The 17575-nt window shown below is 55.9% G+C and overlaps 1 protein-coding gene and 1 non-coding gene across 4 annotated transcripts in view; one reads left to right on the plus strand and one right to left on the minus strand.

Moving 5' to 3' along the window:
- ITPK1 (inositol-tetrakisphosphate 1-kinase) overlaps positions 1 to 17575 on the plus strand; it is a 178508-nt gene that overhangs the window by 131304 nt on the left and 29629 nt on the right. The gene's annotated exons all lie outside the window — the stretch shown is intronic.
- On the minus strand, positions 6057 to 6158 carry LOC147913891 (U6 spliceosomal RNA). Its single transcript, XR_015556251.1, has one exon. It is a non-coding gene; the product is annotated as a U6 spliceosomal RNA (small nuclear RNA).

Genomic DNA, 17575 nt, shown 5'->3' on the forward strand with positions numbered 1-17575 from the left:
GGCTGGCCAGGCGGTGTGGCCTCAGCCTGTGACCTCAGCAGCAAGTCCACTCCACACAGCAGCTCACTATAGCATGAGGTCAGTAGGCTGGGAGAGTGACCCACCCCAGAGCACCTGGGCCCCAGGTTTCCCTAGTAGGTGACTGCTTCTGGGCAGGGCTGCACCCAGAGGCACAGATGGCGCTGAAGCTGGATCCAATTCAAACCGGGTGCAGGAGCCGCCCAGAAATTAAACACTGCCTGGCGCAGGCACGGGGGCAGGGTGGGGCGGGAGGCTGTGTCGATGAGCCACGATTGCCACACACACGTTTGCAGGCCCTTTCTCCCACCAGTGCCTGCTTTGCCCCGCGGTGCCGAGATTTTGAGATGGAAACCCCCAGACCAGGGCCTGTCTCTGCCACCCCTGGCCGGACGATTCTGGGAAGGCTCTAGCCTGCTCCTGAACTGGCCGAAGCCATGTGTGAGGAAGCTGGGCCGCGATTGGATGATGCGGGTTTGTCTCCCTGGCCAGGGGCAGTGGCTGGTGAAAGGTCTGAGGCCACAGGACAAAGGGCTGAGAGGCCCTCTGAGCTGATGACGGCTGTGGGTGAGGGGTGGTTCTCCCAGAACCTCCCACACTTGTGCTCTGGAGGTGACAGATGGCCGTCGGCTGCCAGGCCTCCCTGGGGAAGGGGGTGCACACCACCGATTGAGCATTTCTGCCTGTGGTTTTATGGGAATTTAATCAGCACTCATCTTGGAGGCTGTTTGGAAGCTGGATTGAAATGGAGTAATCTAGACACCCAGTGAAGAGAAAATAACATTCCTCAGAGCCTGAGAGAAAGAATTCCCCACAGAGCATCCGCCGAGGGGGTGGGGAGAACTGCGGGGATGGGGGTGTGGTCAGGTGGGGGCCGGCTGTCGGTCTGCTGTTGGTGAGCTGCAGAGGGCTGTGGGTGGGAGAGGAGAGGGCGGGGCGGGACTGGGAGTCGAGGGCCTCAGATGGCCTCTGTCCCTGTGTCCTGTGGCCTGCGTAGGTCCCTTTTCCTCTCTGAACCCGCCTTGTCAGCACTCAGGCAGGCCACTAACTACGTGCCAGGCACTGTTTGAAGCTCTTTGCATGTATTAGCTAATTTAGTCCTCACAATGACCCTGTGAAAAAGGTACTACTGTCATCACCCATTGAGCTGAAGTTGGATAAGGCCACAGAGCTGCTAGGAGGCAGAGCTGGGGTTTGAACCCACACCATCTGGCTACGCTCTTAGCGGTGTTCCTGAATCTGGCTCCCATCCTTGGTGTGTACTGCCTCCTCCACCCCACCCTGAGACTGATCGGAGGGGCCGAGGCCAGGATGGGTTAGTCAGATACAGTCGGGGCTCTGCTGCCCGGGGCGGGTGGTCCCCGGAGCCTGCTGGTGTTGTGGGCACCGCCAGCTGGTGCCGCTCTCGAGCGCCCTCTGGTGTCCAGGTGGTGACACTGACCAGAGAAGTCCCTGGTGTCCTTGAGAGAGACTAGCAGCTCTGCTTCAAATGGTCAGTCTTGCCCCCTTACGGTTATTGGGGAAACAAAATCCTGTCTGTTCTTTCTGACGGCGGCACCACATTGCAGTGGAAGAGAACAGGGCCTTGGCGCTGACAGACCTGGGCTCAGATCTCAGCCCCCTTGTGTGGCCTGGGCCGTCACCGCCCCTCTCTGAGTGGTCTGCTCATCTGTGACGGGGGGTTGCCCACACCTCCGTGGGGGGAGGTGTACGGAAGCTCTGGCCCCGAGTTAGGTGCTCAGATGCTGTCAACTCCCTCTCCTTGGTCCCACTGGGCGCCCGGGTTCTGGGTGGGAGGCGTGTGGCAGAAGCCTGTGGCAGAAGCCTGTGGCAGGTAGCAGGGCCTGCAGTAGTGGAGGACAAAGAGGATGGAGTGTATGCCCCCCAGGACTGCTGCTCCCAAGTCAGGGCCAGCTTCCAGCCCTGATTTTGTGCGGGAGGCTGGAGTTTTAGATCAGGCCCCCAGGAAGATGCCTCACACCTGTTGAGTGGCCTTCTGAGGAGTTGGCCCCTTTGGTGCCTACCAGCCTGGACCTCCTCAGATGTCACCCTGCCCAACCCACTGGGCCGAGGGGACAGTGTGCCCCGTGGAGGGGGCTGGTATGAGGGAGGACAGGGCACCAGGTGGGGCCTGGACAAGCTCCTGGAGCAGGTGACTGAGGAAATGGCACAGGCTCCATCAGCTGATGGAGGGTGGGGCCCTTTGGGTGCTTGGCTTCTGGTTTCCCTGCTGGCCTTTGGGGTGTGTGGGAGAAACACTGTCCCATTTTCACGTCAGCTGCTTCCAGCCACCCAGGCAGAGACCACGTTCAGGTGGAGGTGGAGGGTCTGAGAGCAGGAGGGTAGGTTGAGCAGCGGCTGTGGGCCAGGCTGAGGTAGGCGCCTCTTCATTAGGCAGCTGGGCTTGAACCCTGGCCCTGCCCTGGGACCCCGAGTTAGTCTCTGTGCCCTGGTGAGCCTCCCTGTGTCACCTGCCGAGAGGAGGTGAATGCCCACTGCGATTTTCCGCTTGTCAGGTGCGAAAGTGGAGGCCTAGGGGATGAGGTAACTTGCTTAAGCTCCTGAGCTCCTGAGTCAAGTTGAGTGAGCTCTGCTGCCTCCAAAGCTGACCCTCCTTCCCTCACACCAAAGGCCATTTTGCAGCTAATTCTCTGAACCGCACCCATCTCCCGGCCCTCTGCTGAGCCCTGGGTGGGGTGTGCTCCTGTCCCCTGGCCCCAGGTCAGAAGCCACACCTGCTGGGCGGGCCTGGGGCCCCGGGCACACCTGTGCTGGCATCCTGCCCTGCAGGGACTGTGCATCTCTCCCTTCCCACCCCCCGCCCCCCACTTGTTCACAGCCCTCAGAGGTCCTGTTCTGAGAGGAGGCCCCGTCACCCCCAGGGACCCAGGAATACTGAAAGTGTCAGCCCTGCCGCCCAGGCTCACAGCGGAGGCCCCAGAGCCCAGAACACAGGGAGGACGTTCTACAGGCTCACATCTGCTCACCACCTGTCCCCCGCCCTCCCCAGATCGGCTCGCTCTCATCAGGCCCGAGAGCCCTTTCCTGGGCACCTCCTGCCCTGGCCTAGCTACAGCAGGGGGACGAGGGGGACCTGGAGGAAGGAGCAGACCCCTAGCCCTCTCTCCAGCAGCCGCCGTCTTGCCACACCTCTGTGTTCCCAGCAGGGCTGGGAACTGTGCCTGGAGTCTCCCAGACCCCAGTGAGAAATCTCAACAGCTCTTCCCTGGGACATAGTAGGGCAGATGCATACTCAAAACATACTTGTTGGTCAGATTAATCAGGAAGTATCAGACACCAGTCATTTACACTTGAGTGTGAATTTAAGGCCCATCTCCTGTCTTTCCAGCTGAAAGAGATCTTGAGCTCTTGGCGCCTCCAAAACTGTTCTTCTCCATATCTTTAAAGATGAGGAAGGGGGTCCAGAGAGATTGTAGGACTGACCCAGTGCCTTTTGATTCTCAGTCCAGTGCCCTTTCCAGGGGACCCACACCTCTGCAGCAGTCTTCTCAGAGGCAGTGCCGTAATGAATCTGGGGCTGGACTGCCTAGGTTCAAATCCTGTCCTTATACACCTAGCTGTGTGCACTTGGACAAGTTATTTCACTGCACTGAGCCTTGGTTTTCCTATCTGTAAAATGGGGTAATGATAGTGGCACCTTCCTCAGAGAGTTATTATAAGGATTAAATGTGCTAATGCATTTAAGGCATAAATACTCAATAGATGGTGGTTCTCCTAGGTGACACTGCATTGTGGGGTTCAGACCACACCCTGTAGTTGTCACCCTATGAGTCCTGAGTTCCTGAACTTCTGTTTAGCACTAGATTGGTACTGGCACCCTGGATAGTGGGCCTCGTGACCCCCTGAGACCAGGCCCTTCCAGGGCAGTGCCCCACCTCATCCATCCTTCCCGAGCACCCCACCCCACATGTGCAAATGCATCATCTGGATTTATTTTCTTAAACAAGGAGAATTTTCAGGATGACCCTGTAGCATGTGTGGGCTTTTATCGTATTTTATTGGATTTATATCAATATTATAGATTTATTGTAAAGTTCACATTATACAGTTTTTATAGTATAATTTTTGTCTTTAAGTAATTTTAGATTTACCAGAAGAAGTTGCAAAAAATGGTACACAAAGTGCCCGTATACCCTTCACCACAGCTACCTCTAGTGTTAACATCTTATGTGACCATATACTTACCTAAACCAGGAAATCCGCATCAGTAACAATCCTGTTAACTAACCAGTTTCACCACTTGTCACACTGCTGCCCCGTTTTCTGGTCCAGGACCCAGTCTGGTTGTCCTTCTCTAGTCTCCTCTCACCTGGATTGGGGCCTCAGGTTGTCTGTCTTTCGTGACCTTGACACTTTGGAAGAGCCTTGACCATTTATTTGGTCGAGCGTCCCTCAGTTTGGGTGTATCGGATGTTTTCCCATGATCAGATTGAGGTTAAGCATTTTGGGCAGGAACTCCACAGCAGCGATACTGTTCCCTCCTCCACATGATGCTGTTCCCTCCTTGGCACTTCCTGTCTAACAGGAGGACGTCACGTCAGAGTGTCTTCTGTCTGGTTAACTGATTACTTGATTCAAGTGGTATCTGCCGGGTTTCTCCACTGTGTATTTGTTTTTCTCTTTGAGATTGGCAATGATCTTATAAGGAGATAGTGTACAGCTATTCTGTTTCTCATCATACTTCTGCCTGCTGTTTTAGCATCCATTGATGGTTCTTGATGACAACGGTTGCTATTATGGAATTTGCCAAATGGCCATTATATAGAAGTTTAAATAGTGAGCCTTCCCCGCTTTGTCCAGGAGCTTCTCGTACCTTCTCATACATCCATGGGGGCACCTTGTGGAGCCCCAGCACGATCTCATCTGTAAACAAAGGGAAAGGCCATGAGAATTCAGAAGGAAAAGGAAAAAGGGGCTATGTTGGATATGTTGGAGAAATCAGAATTAGACAAATTTCTTTGCTGCAGGACTTCTCAGAGCCTTTAGTGTGCTAATGTGAATCTTCAGTCTCCCAGAGGGAGGTGTACTGAATTTCACCACTGGTAGTAAGATACACTGAAAGAGAAAAATACTAATTAAATTGTAACACACCGTCAATGATGAGACACATCTCACCTTCAGAGGTGGAAAATGAAAAAAACACATGTCTTAGAATCAGTGGAATAGAGCAATATTTAGTTTTTTCCACCTAATTGGTTATGGGCCCCTCACCCCCTTTTTGTAGGGCTTCTGGTGGAAGGCCTGCTCTACCCAGCACACTTTGGGAATTCCAGACTGGGTGCCTCCTGGTCTACTGCACAGATCTGAGCTTGAATTCCCGACTCAAACCTGTTTATCCCCGACCTCACTTCCCAGGGGCAGCTGCTCTTAACAGTGTGGAATCCAACCTTCTAGACCCTTCTCAAACACAAATATATATGTACTTAAAAAAAAGAAGAAACAGGGTCATATTACATGTGTTCTCCTTTAATAGATATCTTGGCTTCTTTCCACAGCCCATAAAGATGAGGGAGATTAGGTCTGCTGCCCATTTTGATGGCAGTGTATTATTTCAGCATGAGAATGAAAGAATCATAATTTCTTTAATTATATTGGGGTCATGGTCATTCCAGTTTGATTTGGACTTTTTTTTTTTTTTTTTTTTAACAAACTAAGCTGCAGTAAACACAGGTCTTGCATATTTCTGTAAGATTAATTCCTAGAAGTGGAGTTTCTCTGTCAAAGATTATTATAAACATTCCTCACATTGGCAGATATTGCTGGATTGATCTTCAAAAAATTTGAACAAATTTTACTCCTAATTGTGCCCATCTGCCGGGGAAATGATAACTGTCTTAATTTGCATTTCTTCCTTTATTGGCAAGATCGAGCATCTCCTCATGTGTTTATTGGCACTTTGCTCTCTTCTGTGTGTGCATCTTTTCATGTCATTTGCCCATTTTTCTATTGGGATGTTGGTCTTTTTCTTATTGATTGGTTAGAGCCCTTTTTGGATTAAGGAAATTGTCTCATTGTTTAAAAATATGGAATGTTTCGTCGATGGAAGCTTCGTCTTTGCACTGGGGCCAAGCTAACGTTTTCTGTTCTACTTTTAGAATGTGTACTGCCAGGGAGAGCACTTCAAATGTTATTTTTAAAGAGTCTTGAAAACAAAAAAGGCTGCTGCATTTTGGGAGTTGGTGCTGAGTGGGGGCAGCGAGCGTCTGCCTGGGTCCGGAAGGGGCCGTAAATCAGTGGGAACAGCTGCCACGGAGTTCATCCACATTTCCAGCCGCCTTTTCTGTAAGCTGGAGAGGGGCTCAGGAATGTCCGTGTCTCCGCCCGGGCCCGTGTTTGGCTCCTCTGCTCCCGGGCTTTGAACACACCGGGTGCAGACAGCGCTCTGTCCCCTGGAGATGAGACAGGTCATTAACTAAGTCAGACGGGAGGAAAACTGCTCATCCAGCTGACCATGGCCATGTCAGACCGGGAAATGTCAGACCTGTGGCATTTATTTCCCTCTGTCCCTGCCTAGGAGCAATCCCCTCCCCCAATTTCAGGCTGGTTCCCATTTTCCAGTGTTTCCCCCCACCCCCGGACAGCTCACCTGTGGCCATTGAGCTGAGGATCAGGCTGCTGACAGGGAGGCGGCAGCCACAGTAACGCCTCAGGGCCCCTCAGAGGCCTGCAGGGAGCAAGGTGGGGGCTGCAGCCACTGGTGAAATGGCCCCCCAACCCAGTGTCTCCAAATAACACAGTGAGGATTCCCCCTTGAAAACTCATAGTAAGCGAGTCTATTAGTTTGCTACTGCTGCGTAACAGATAGCTACAAACGGAGTGGCTTACAACAGCCCCCTTTGTTATCTCCCAGTTCAGTGGGTCAGAAGTCCATGTGGCATGGCTGGTTTCTCTGCTCAGGATGTCACAGGCTGGAATCAAGGTGTCAGCTGGGCTAGGTTCTCGTCTGGAGGCCCTGAGGAAGATCCCACTCCCAGGCTTATGCCTGTTGGCAGAGTTTAGTTCCTTGTGGCTGTAGGACTGAGGTCCTGGTCTCTCTGCTAGCTGTCAGCCGGGGTCCGTGCTCAGCTCCCACAGCCCCCACATTCCTTCTCTCAGGGCCCTTCCATTCAGGGCATCCAGCCTCAGATTTCTGACTTCCTCTTCAGAAAATGTGCTCTGCTTTTCAGGAGTGTGTGCAATTGGGTAGGTCACCGAGATAATCTCCCTGTTTTATGGTCAACAGTGTAACGTCCTAAGCACCAAGTGATATCCATCATATTTCAGTCCCCGGGACTATGCAGTGTGTGCACACCAGGGGACAGGATCTTGGGGGCCATTTTTGGATTCTGCCTGTCACCCTGAGCAAACAGAAAGTTTTTCCTTGAACGCTTGTAAATTAAGTTGAATTGATCTGAAGTGTCTCCATGCCCTGTGGCCTGTGCTGGGCATCCTGGGGCAGGTGGCCCCTGCCCATCCCCTCCCTGGGCCACGTCTCTTGCCGTGTCAGCTCTCACACTCCACGCTGTGGCTGTTCAACCTCACGGGCAGCCCTGTCTTGACCCTCGGCCTTTGTCCTTGGTTTCCCTCTGCCTGGGACACCCTCAGTCCCCTCGACGAGCTCGGGCTTTGGGGTTCGGCTCAGGCAGCCTCTTTCAGGAAGCCCTCCTTGCTGCATACGCCCTTCCCCGTGTGGGCCTCAGTGCCCTGCCTCTCTGCTCCCGCAGACCCCTTGCTGCCCTCAGTCACAGCACCAGTCCCACTGTGTTGTCACGTCTGCTCACTGGTCTCTTCCCACCCGACCGAGAGTCGCCGAGGGCAGGGCCTGGGACACAGTGGGTGCCCAGTAATGTGCAGACGAAGGAAGGTCGTTTGCAAGAATTAGATACATAAGAAGCAGACGCAGCAGTGGAGCCTCTGAGGCAGAAATTCCAGTGTGGGCGGGACTGACCTCTGGCAGGTGGGGTGGTGGGCTTGGGGCCAGAGGAGGCGTGGTCCTGACCATCCGTGGTAGTAGGCTGTTGAGGAGGTGATGTTTGAAGAGGGTCTGAAACAGTGGGGTGAGCTGGAGAGATGGGGGCAGCCATTCCAGGGAGAGTGAGCAGGGCGTTCAGGAGAACGGGGGCTCTCTGTGCTGCTGGAGGGTCCCGTGCGCAGTCCCGGATGGCCTCCAGTGCCAGTGTGGACTTAGCTTGTGGGTGGAGGCAGTGAGGCCACTGCAGCTTGGGGAGAGATGCTGAGGGCCTGGCGAGGGTGGTGGCAGTGGGCAGGAGGAGAGGGGACAGAGCCCAGAGAGATTGGAACGGTGGCACTGACAGGCGTCGGTGACAGGCATCATGTCTGGGTGGGTAGAGGGTGAGGTCAGGAGGAAATGCAATACAGGCTGCAGCCTGGGTGCACATGCCAGAACCTCAGGAGCAGGATGGTGCTGTGGGGCTCAGGGGTGAGCGGATGCCTCCGTGGCTACCGAGAAAGGGCACAGAGGGGGCTTGTAGTCAACCAGCATTAGTAAGCCCCCAGCCCGGGCCAGATGCCGGGCTTCAGTGACAAGGACTCTTCAGCAGCAGAAAAGTGAAGGTAAGACTTTCCTGGGGGTGGATACAGCAGGGGCAAAGGCTGGGCAGGTTGCCACCAGGAACAGAGAATGGTCCCTTTTGGGGAGGGCCTTGCTGGTGTTGGGGTGCAGGGTTGGTATCAGGCCCTCTCAGCTGTCCCTGCTGCCGCACTGTGGAGTCAGGGCCCCGTCAGAGCCTCCCCCCTCCCCCCTACCTCCCCTCCCGCCTCTGGAGGAGAACTGCCGTGGAGTTTTCACTTTGCTGCCTCAGGGCTCTGACCACGGCCGAGAAAGAACACTGTCGGGCCTGCGAACGATTTGTCGTCATCTTGTTTTCTCACTCTGTTGCTACCATTGTCATTTCTCTGGCCCTGCGGGACCGACAGCTCAGACCGACCTTGTGTCCTGAGCCGGGGGTGCTGCCTGGAAGCCGTGCATCTGCCGAGAGGAGGGGGTGGCCTCTGGGGGATGGCTTGGACCTTTGCTGCTGCTGCTTTAAGAGTCCGAGTCTGTCCCGGTGGACAGCTGGACGAGAAAGCTCTCTCTCCCTCCGTTAATGCTGATGTCAAGAGCGTTGTCTCTGGGCAGGACAAAGCAAGCGTCTTGCTCCTCCGTGTCCACCCTCCTTTCTTCCCGTCCGCCCAGGGGCCGCGGCGGGCCAGGCAGAGCGGCACTGGGCTCTCTGAGCTGATTTTGGACTTTTTAAATGGCGGACCTGTGAATAATGATACCAGTGGTGGTGATGGAGGGGTGGAGTCTGCACTTAGGACCTGCTGCGGGCGGGTTTCTGTGTTACGCGCTTTGTGTGTTAACTCGTTTGGTCCTTGCGGCAGCCCTACGGGCAGGACTGCTCTCATCCCCCTTTAAACTGAGGCACCAAGAGGTGAAGTAACCTTCTCGAGGTCACACAGACCCAGGCAGCCCAGAGCGTCCGGCCGTGCGGTGTTGGGAAGCACAGCCAGCTCGACGCCTGTCTCCTCGTCTCTTTTAGAGGGGATGGCACCTTCCCTAACCCCTTCCAGTGGGGCTGACGAGAGTGGGGAGAAGTGAGGCCGACCCTCGTGGGCTGTCACACGGTGGTGCGGCCTCGTGGTGAAGGCCTGGCTGCGGAACCAGGCTGCCTGTGCGGGAAGCCTGCTCTGCCACACACTGGCTTCTGACCCTGAAGACAGAACTTAACCTGCCGGGGCCTCCGTTTCCTCCTACACACAGTGGAGGTGATAACAGCGACCTACACCATGGCGTTGCTAGAAGAGCCAGTCACGGGCGCGCAGGCCTGCAGGTGTGTGGAGTGGTGCCGGCACAGAGCCGCACATTCTCGTCTGGCTGTTGGTGACGGGGAGCCATGCATGGCGTGTGTCGGCCTCTGGTCCTCTCTCATGGTGTGAACCAAAACAGTGGCTTCAGACAGTAACAGGTGTTTTGCACACAAATCTGGGGCTTGGCTGGGATCACCCAGTGGGTTCTCATGTCGGGTCTCGCGTGGTTGCTCAGCATGGCACCTGCCGAGTAGCCGGACTTTTGGGTGGCTCGGGGCCCCAGAGGTGTGCATCCCGAGGAAGAGAGCCTCTTGTGGCATTGCCTCGGCGTCCGCACTCTGTCTGTGAGGCCCCACGCCCAAGGGGACACAGTTAGGGTCCACCTCTCAATGGGGAGGAGCCGGATGTAAGCCTCCACGGCTGTCCACAGAGCACACCAACACGGGCCTGCTGTGTTCTCAGCTCTGGGACCCGCCCCAGGCAGGCGGAGGTGAGCACGACCATCTCCCAGTCGCGTCAGGGAGACAGACACCAGGTGCCAGGGGCGGGAGGCACATGCTGGGGCACCGAGCCAGCGCCCCGAGGGGGAGCTTGTTTGGAAAACTGAGTGAAGCCCGTTTTGTCCAGAGCTTGATGGTGGGGGGCGAGGGGCTGGAGATGTAGGCAGGGGCTCCCTCTTGGGGGACCTCAAGGGCTGCTTAGGGAGCCTGGACTTGATCCCTGGACAGCGGGAGCCCCAGAGGTGTGTGAGACAGGTGCAGCAGCTCCAGGCCGGTCCTCCACGTGTCACTCCTGCAAAGTCCTCTCTCACCCGCCCTTGCCCCTCTGCTCTGTGTGAGCAGTAAGGAGATAGCGAGAGGCCCGTCCACACTCCAGAAGTGCCGCTTCTCCTCAGAGGGTCCTGGGGAGGAGCACCATCCAGGCCTGGCTCCTGCCCTGAGGCCTCTGGGTCACTGCTGGGCTGTGTCTCTGGGGACCTGGGTGGAAGGACCCTTGGCCTTCCCTCACAGCCACCGTCCTCACGTGACCTTCCGAGGTGTCAGGCCCTTCCTTCCCTCAGATGCTCTGGGTGAACCGGGGTAAACTGGATGGATGAGCAGCGCTCAGTTGTGCCTTGGGAAGGCCTGCCCCAGGCTGCCTTTCTGGAACCTGGTTCCCCGTGGGTGGTTGGCTGTGGGCCTTGGTTCCCCTCCAGCTCCGTCTGAGCTCCTCAGGGCCTGAGCAGTGTGGCCAGAGCCTTCTCCCCTCCCTTGTCCCAGAGGGAGTCCCTGTGTCCTTGCCTGACCCTCATGAGACAGTCCTAGCTCCTGAGGAGCCCTCCAGCCTGTCATAGGTCCAGGTGTTTGGCTGGACCTCAGTGAGCAGATGGGAGCAGACCCAACTCCAGCTCATAACACGAAGCCTTACCTAGCGCTTTCTACTGTATAATGTACACAGTCCCAGCACGGTTACTCACAGGGACTTACTTAGTCCTCACAACTATCCTAGGTAGTAGGTGCTGGTGTGATCTGCATCTTGTGGATGTGGAAACTGAGGCACAGAGAGGCGACCAGCCCAGAGTGAGACAGTGGACCTAGGATTGGAACCCAGGCACTTAGCATACACCCATAGCCTGTGAGAGGCTCTGAGGATGAGGATCCACCTCTCCTGGGACTGACCCAAAGTGGCGGCAGGTTTCTGAGTGGTTTCCATGAGTCAGGCTCCCCAGTCCCCACATCCCCAGGGCGTGCTGGCTCCAAGGGCTGGAACTTTTCACGTCTTAAGCAAAACAAAGCGTGTTATTTGAATTTCATCTCATCCGGGGCTATGAATGGATCTGAAGATACACACAAGGATGTCACTGTCATTCAATTGTTTCCACCCTTTTGAATCCCAACACAAATCCCCCTGACAAATCCAGCTGCTGTGCCTCGAAGGGCCTACAGGGAGAGATGAGTCACCTTACAGTAGTAAAGGGAATGTAGATGAACTGGAAATTGGTGTGAGGGGACATGCTGGGGACAGAGCAAGGGACAATTCCTAAGTGTAACGGGGGGAACTCAGCCACAGAGAGCAGATATTCTCACTTATCTGAAGGAGGGGCCGGGAGAGGTGGGTGGAGACCTGGGCAGTGAGGGTGTCCTGGGGGAGCACGCTGCCCCAGGAGAGCGAGGAGGCGGGGATGGAGTGCGGCCGGGGGAAAGGGCACGTGGTCTGCTCTGGATGGAGCCCTTCCTGGCCAGGCCAGGTGGACGGGACATTATATATACTGTGGACAGTGGGAGCAGGGGAGTCGTGGTGAGGATGACGAATGCCCTCTGCAGACCCAGGCCCGGCTCCACATCATAGACGGCTTCTGACTTCCGTTTCCTCTCATCCGCGGGCCTGTCATCCGGCCCTTCCTGGCCGCCTCCTCCTGGCTCCGGCCTGCGGCTGCTTTCCTACCCTCACGCGCCTGCGACTTGACTGTTCTGAATTACTGGGCAGCTGCCCATCATGAGCTGGAAAGCCATTCAGGTTGTTTTCAGAGCTGCCGTCAGGCCAAGTCTTGGTTCACTCAGAATGTACAGAATGTCTTTCCCTGTCTAGAATTCAAGAGCACATGGCTCTTGTCCCCTGACAGTGAAACAACAGAGGGAAGGTGACTTTGGACAATCCGGCCCTGAGTGGGTCATGAACACTGGAGGCTGCAGGTTGACAGGCCGGGCTCTCAGAGCTTTACCCGTTCACGTCCTGTGGCCACAGTCGTCAGGGCTGTGCCAGGCCAACAGCGCCACGCGGTGGCCACTTGGGGAGTTTCAGGCCGCCTCCTTTCTTTCCATGTGCTGGCTGGTTATGAGGGCTCTGTGCTTCCCCTCCTCCTTTTGTTTCCAGTGCTCACAGCTCACTTCTACTCCTCACACACATACACTTGTCAGAGAGGTGGTTCTTACTGACGCCTGCCTCCTCTGAGCATCACTGGGCCCGGGGTAAGGCCTGGTCCCGACCCAAGCAGTGTGATGTCTGTTTGCTGAGTGAGAACCCAAACATGTGGACATTTAATGGGGTGCAGGAGATGAGCAGCCAAACAAGGTAGCAGTGCAAGAGAGAGCTGGTACCAGGGCAAACGAGATAGCTGGTGGAAGATGCTGGGTGGTGGTGTTTTTATAGAACAGCTTGTTCTCAAGAGCTCGGGGACCTGAGTGATGCTGGGACGACTGGGTTATTGAGTGGTGGGAGGAGGAGTCCCAGAGGTGTGTGCGGGGAATGGGGAGGAGACACTACGCCTGGAGTTAGGGTTTGGCTGGGGATGACCTCGGGTTCCGCATTCTGGGAGGAGTTAGGAGGTGCGTTAGTCTGCTCAGACTGCCGTAACAAGGTACTACAGACTAGGGGTTGAAACAATAGAAATTAATTTTCTCACAGCTTGGCAAGCTAGAAGTGCAAGATTAAGCTGTCGCTGATTTCTTCTAAGGCCCCTCTCTTGGCTTTAGGCGGCTGTCTCCTCCCTGTGCCTTCTCATGGTCCTCCCTGCGTGTGTGTCTGTGCCCTCATCACCTCTTCTTACAAGGACACCTGTCAGATTGGATTAGGGCCCACCCAGATGACCTCGTTTTAACTTAGTCACGTCTGTAAAGGCCTCTCTCCAGATACAGTCGCATTCTGAGGTAGTGGAGGTGGGACTTGATCATATGAATTTAGGGGGTGCACAGTCCAGCCTGTAACAGGCAGACGAGCAGGGTCAGGTTGCAGAGTTGTGGAAAGACTTGGACTTGCACTCGAGTTGGCCGGGGACAGTCCTTGAGCTGAGAGCTGCCTTAGTATACAGGTGGGAGCTTTAGAAAGATCCAGGATCCAACAGCAGCCTGTAGTTTGGGTTAGATGGTGGGTAAAGTGGGCAGGACCTAGGAATCTGGTGGTTTGTGGGTAGAACAGCTGCAGTGGGGAAAAGATGGTTATGGGGTGAGGGTGCTAAGAAGGGGGTTCCTTGGTGCACAAACTCCAGGAACATTCAGTCAGGCAGCTGGGAAGAAGCCCAGTGCTGGGGCTACAGCACTTGTTCTGTCCGTGTCGGGAGGACAGGCTGAGACGATGGGTCCTGCTGGGTAGGCTGGGGCCACTGCTGCTGCCCAGACCCTGGGGTGGAACCGCCCCTCCCAGAGGGAAGGGACTGGCAGGGGTGCTGGTACCAGAGGGTACCAGTGCCCTGCGGAGGGTGATGTAGCCTCACTGAGTCCTTGCAACAGCCCTGGGAGCTGGGTGGCATTGCTGTCCCATTTTATAGATGAGGGAAAGGATGAGAGAGGATCAGTGACCTGGCCCAGTGGCACAGGTTGTGGGGACTGGGCTGGCTCTCAGGCTGCAGAGTTGGTGCTCATTATTGTTGCCCTGTTTTGCTTTCTGGGCTGCCCTGTGCCGTGACTGCCTCCTCCAGGCAGTCTTCCCTGACTGCCGTGGCCCTAGGCATCATGGTGGCCACGTCTCGGGTGTGTACTCAGCATTTGACCCTCCCCTGCCACAACACACCTCACTTCCGCTGCTTACACTTGGTAATCTATGATTTAGACGTATCGGTCACTCACAGTCTCTTATTAAACAAAAAAGGTCTGGAGCAAATATGGGAAAATGTGAACATGTGTTCTTTTCCTTAATCTAGACACTATTTCCTAATTTAAAAATACATTTTCTAAATGCAGGGGACAGGGGACAGGGGACAGCCCTATGAGGTAGTTACTGTTGTCCTCATTTTCCAGCGAGGAAACTGAGGCAGAGAGGTTACTTGGCCTCTCTGGTAATTACTTGTCCAGAGTCACACAGCTGATAAGTGGTGGAGCCAGGATTCAAGCCCAGGCAGCCTGAGTCCCTGCAGACCCTGAGGACACATCGTTAGTCACTGAGATGAACAGCGTAGGGCCCTGGGCGAGCCCAGCAGGTGGGCCTCCTCCTAGATGTGCAGGAAGGAGGTGCTCAGAGGAGGGAGGCAGCCGACCCAGGGCTTAGAGGACGAGCAGGAGTTTCCCAGGCCACGAAGGGACTGGAAGAAAGGGCTTCAGGGCTGAGGGACCAGCATATGCAGAGGCCCAGGGCCTGTGAAATCAGGGATTGGCTTTTTCCCAACTCACAGAAGATGGGTGAGGACTTGAATCCTGCTGCCCTCGCCTTCTTGTGCCCTCTTCTGCCAGGGACACAGAGGATCTCCTTGTCGCCCCCTGCTGGATAAGGCCGCTTCCTGCCCTGCCTCATGGGCCCTGGGCACCGGGAGTGGCCCAGGAAAGCAGGACAGCCCGCCTCTGAGAGGCAGCATCTGGGGCTGGTGTGCAGGAGCCCGGGGCCAGGATGCCCCTGGCCCTGTGGGAACCTGCTTCTTGATTTGGGCCAGGAAAGCCCAGGTCAGCATTCAGGTCATGCACTCACTCGTTTCTTGGGGATGTGGCCGTGAACCCGGTAGATAAGGTCCTGCCTTCACAGAGCCTGCCTTCTGTCTGACAGGTGGAGACCCAGGTCGGGGCAGCAGCTCCCTGGCTGAGGCGAGAGGGTTCACGTAGATTGAAACTTCCCGCCTTCACCAAGGCCCCCTGGTGTGTCGCCTCCTCCCAGGGAGCCCTCCCTGGCCTTTCCAGGAGGCAGTCAGAAGTCTGCCCTCCTGAACCACGTGCTCCCTAGGCCTGGGCTGCTGCCCCTCGGCAGCCCGGCTCTCCTGGGGGTCACGGAGCCCCCGTCTGCTGGCTAGAAGTCTGAGTCACACACTCTCTCCCGGCCCTGCCTCCAGCACACACGGGGTTGGGGGGCTCCCATTGTCTCCCCTTCTGCATTGGGAGCTGGGCATCAAAGGGCCCCTTGCCACTGCCTGGCTAACAGTGGCACCTGGGAGCCCAGATCCTCCCTCGCCATGTGAGGAGCCTGTGAACAGATGGCTGCACCGGGCCCCTGCCTGCCACCCCCAAGAGGGCTGACTTCTTTATCTGGCGTTTTGCGTATTCCACAGTACTTTTTCGTTGTCCTTCATTCTCACTGCAACTCCAGCAAGTAGACAGGGCTGGCTTATTATGACCCCCGTTCTCCTGGTCAGGAACAAAGGCCACACGGTTTCCAGGGCCCAGGGGAGCTGCTGGACTTGCATGCAGGTCTCTGGCCCACGTCCAGGGCTTTCTCTCACTAGGTCACGCACAGGCCTCGCCCACAGCTCCCACGCCAGCCTCAGTGGCTTCGTGCCTCGCTCCCTCTGCTTGGCAGCCTGCTGGCCCCAGAGTGGTGGTATGTGTGGGGATGGGATCATTCACTGTGTCACCCGTTGTCCTCCCTCGTAAGAGTACTGCCCAGGTTTCTGAAAATGGGACCACCCGGAACGGGAAAGCCGTGGTCAAGACTGTTCATTGCTGGTCCCGTTGGAAATAGTGTGGCAAAAACCATAGAAATGTCGATTCCTGTGGACCCCAAGACCGCAGTTCTGGGAACTTGGCCCGTGGAAATGATTTACCCCAAGCAGCAAACCTTATGCATGAGAGATGTTCACTGAAGCCTTGTCTATGGTGGAGAAAAATTGTCACAAACTGAAATGTCTGACTTTTGGGGAAATGTCACCGGTCGGGTGACCAGAACATGCAAAATCATGGGAAAATACCAATGGCAACGGTGTTCAGTAAAAACAGGATTAAAAAAGGAAAGGGCGGTCACAGTCACAGCAAAGTAGAGAAACAAGGTGCTTGTGAGGGGACAGTCCTCAGAGGAGTGAAGGGCCCGACTGAGGGGATGAATGTGGCTGGTGTCTTGTTTTCAAGTGGAACAAACCCAGGGCAGGGCAGGCCTCAGGGGAGCCGGGGAATGACGACATAGCAGTGGCGTGAGGGCCCCTGTGGCAGGCTAGGCCTGGAGCATGGTTCGAGTGGCACTAGACACAGTGATACGTGGGCCCTGCATCTGTCCAGATGTCCGAGGAGCCAGCCTTGTGCATTAAGGCGCCGTTGACCCCTTCACTCAACAGGCCAGTTCATTCCCTCAGCAAGTATTGTTGACCACCTACTGTGTGCCGGGCAGTGTCCTAGGCCCTGGGCCTACAGATCTGCAGAAAACCCACAAGCCCCTGCCCTCTGGAACTGATGTTCGAGAGAGGGAGATAGAGCCCTCAATTGTAATAAGTCCTGCCTGTGGCACGTTCCAGATGAGATGTCGCCCCGCTGCCCTGGTCTCTCTGCCCGCATTCCTCTCCCCACAGCACAGGCCGAACTCGGGGGTGTCATTCTCTCCTTCGGGGGCCCCGCCTGTCACAGAAGCTTCAGAGGTTTCCAGCCTGCGTGTCCTCAGGGACCATCTCTGCCCCGGGTCTTGTGGGGTTTTTATCAGGTATGTCTGGATGAAGAGGGTAAGCCTGTCTGAGAGAAGGGAACCGAAGCAGAGTCTCATCACAGCTGTCCCCAGGCCCAGCACTGCCAGTGCCCCTCCAAGGCTCCCTTCACAGCCACGTGAAGGGCCCGCCCTGCCAGCACCATGCCAGGCACAGCAAGAAAGCCAGTGAAGATGGGGCCCAGCACCTGACACTCCCCAAGAAGCTGGATGTGGCCCGGTGGCCACGATTCAGAATCTGCCTGCTCTCCTGCAGGTGGCCCCAGCTGGCCTCGCCCAGCATAGTAATAGAAACAGCAGCTGCCACTTCTGGGAGCCTATTGTGTGCCAGGCCTCCCAGCAACTCTCTAGGGAGGCATCGCTCCCGTTTTACAGATGAGAAGAGCAAGGCCTAGCAGAGTTATTTGCCAAAGGTTACAGCTAATGGGTAGTTCATCCCAGGTTCAAA

This window comes from Ceratotherium simum, chromosome 24, assembly GCF_057802395.1.
Source record: "Ceratotherium simum simum isolate JZ-2026a chromosome 24, ASM5780239v1, whole genome shotgun sequence".
Taxonomy (NCBI): domain Eukaryota; kingdom Metazoa; phylum Chordata; class Mammalia; order Perissodactyla; family Rhinocerotidae; genus Ceratotherium; species Ceratotherium simum.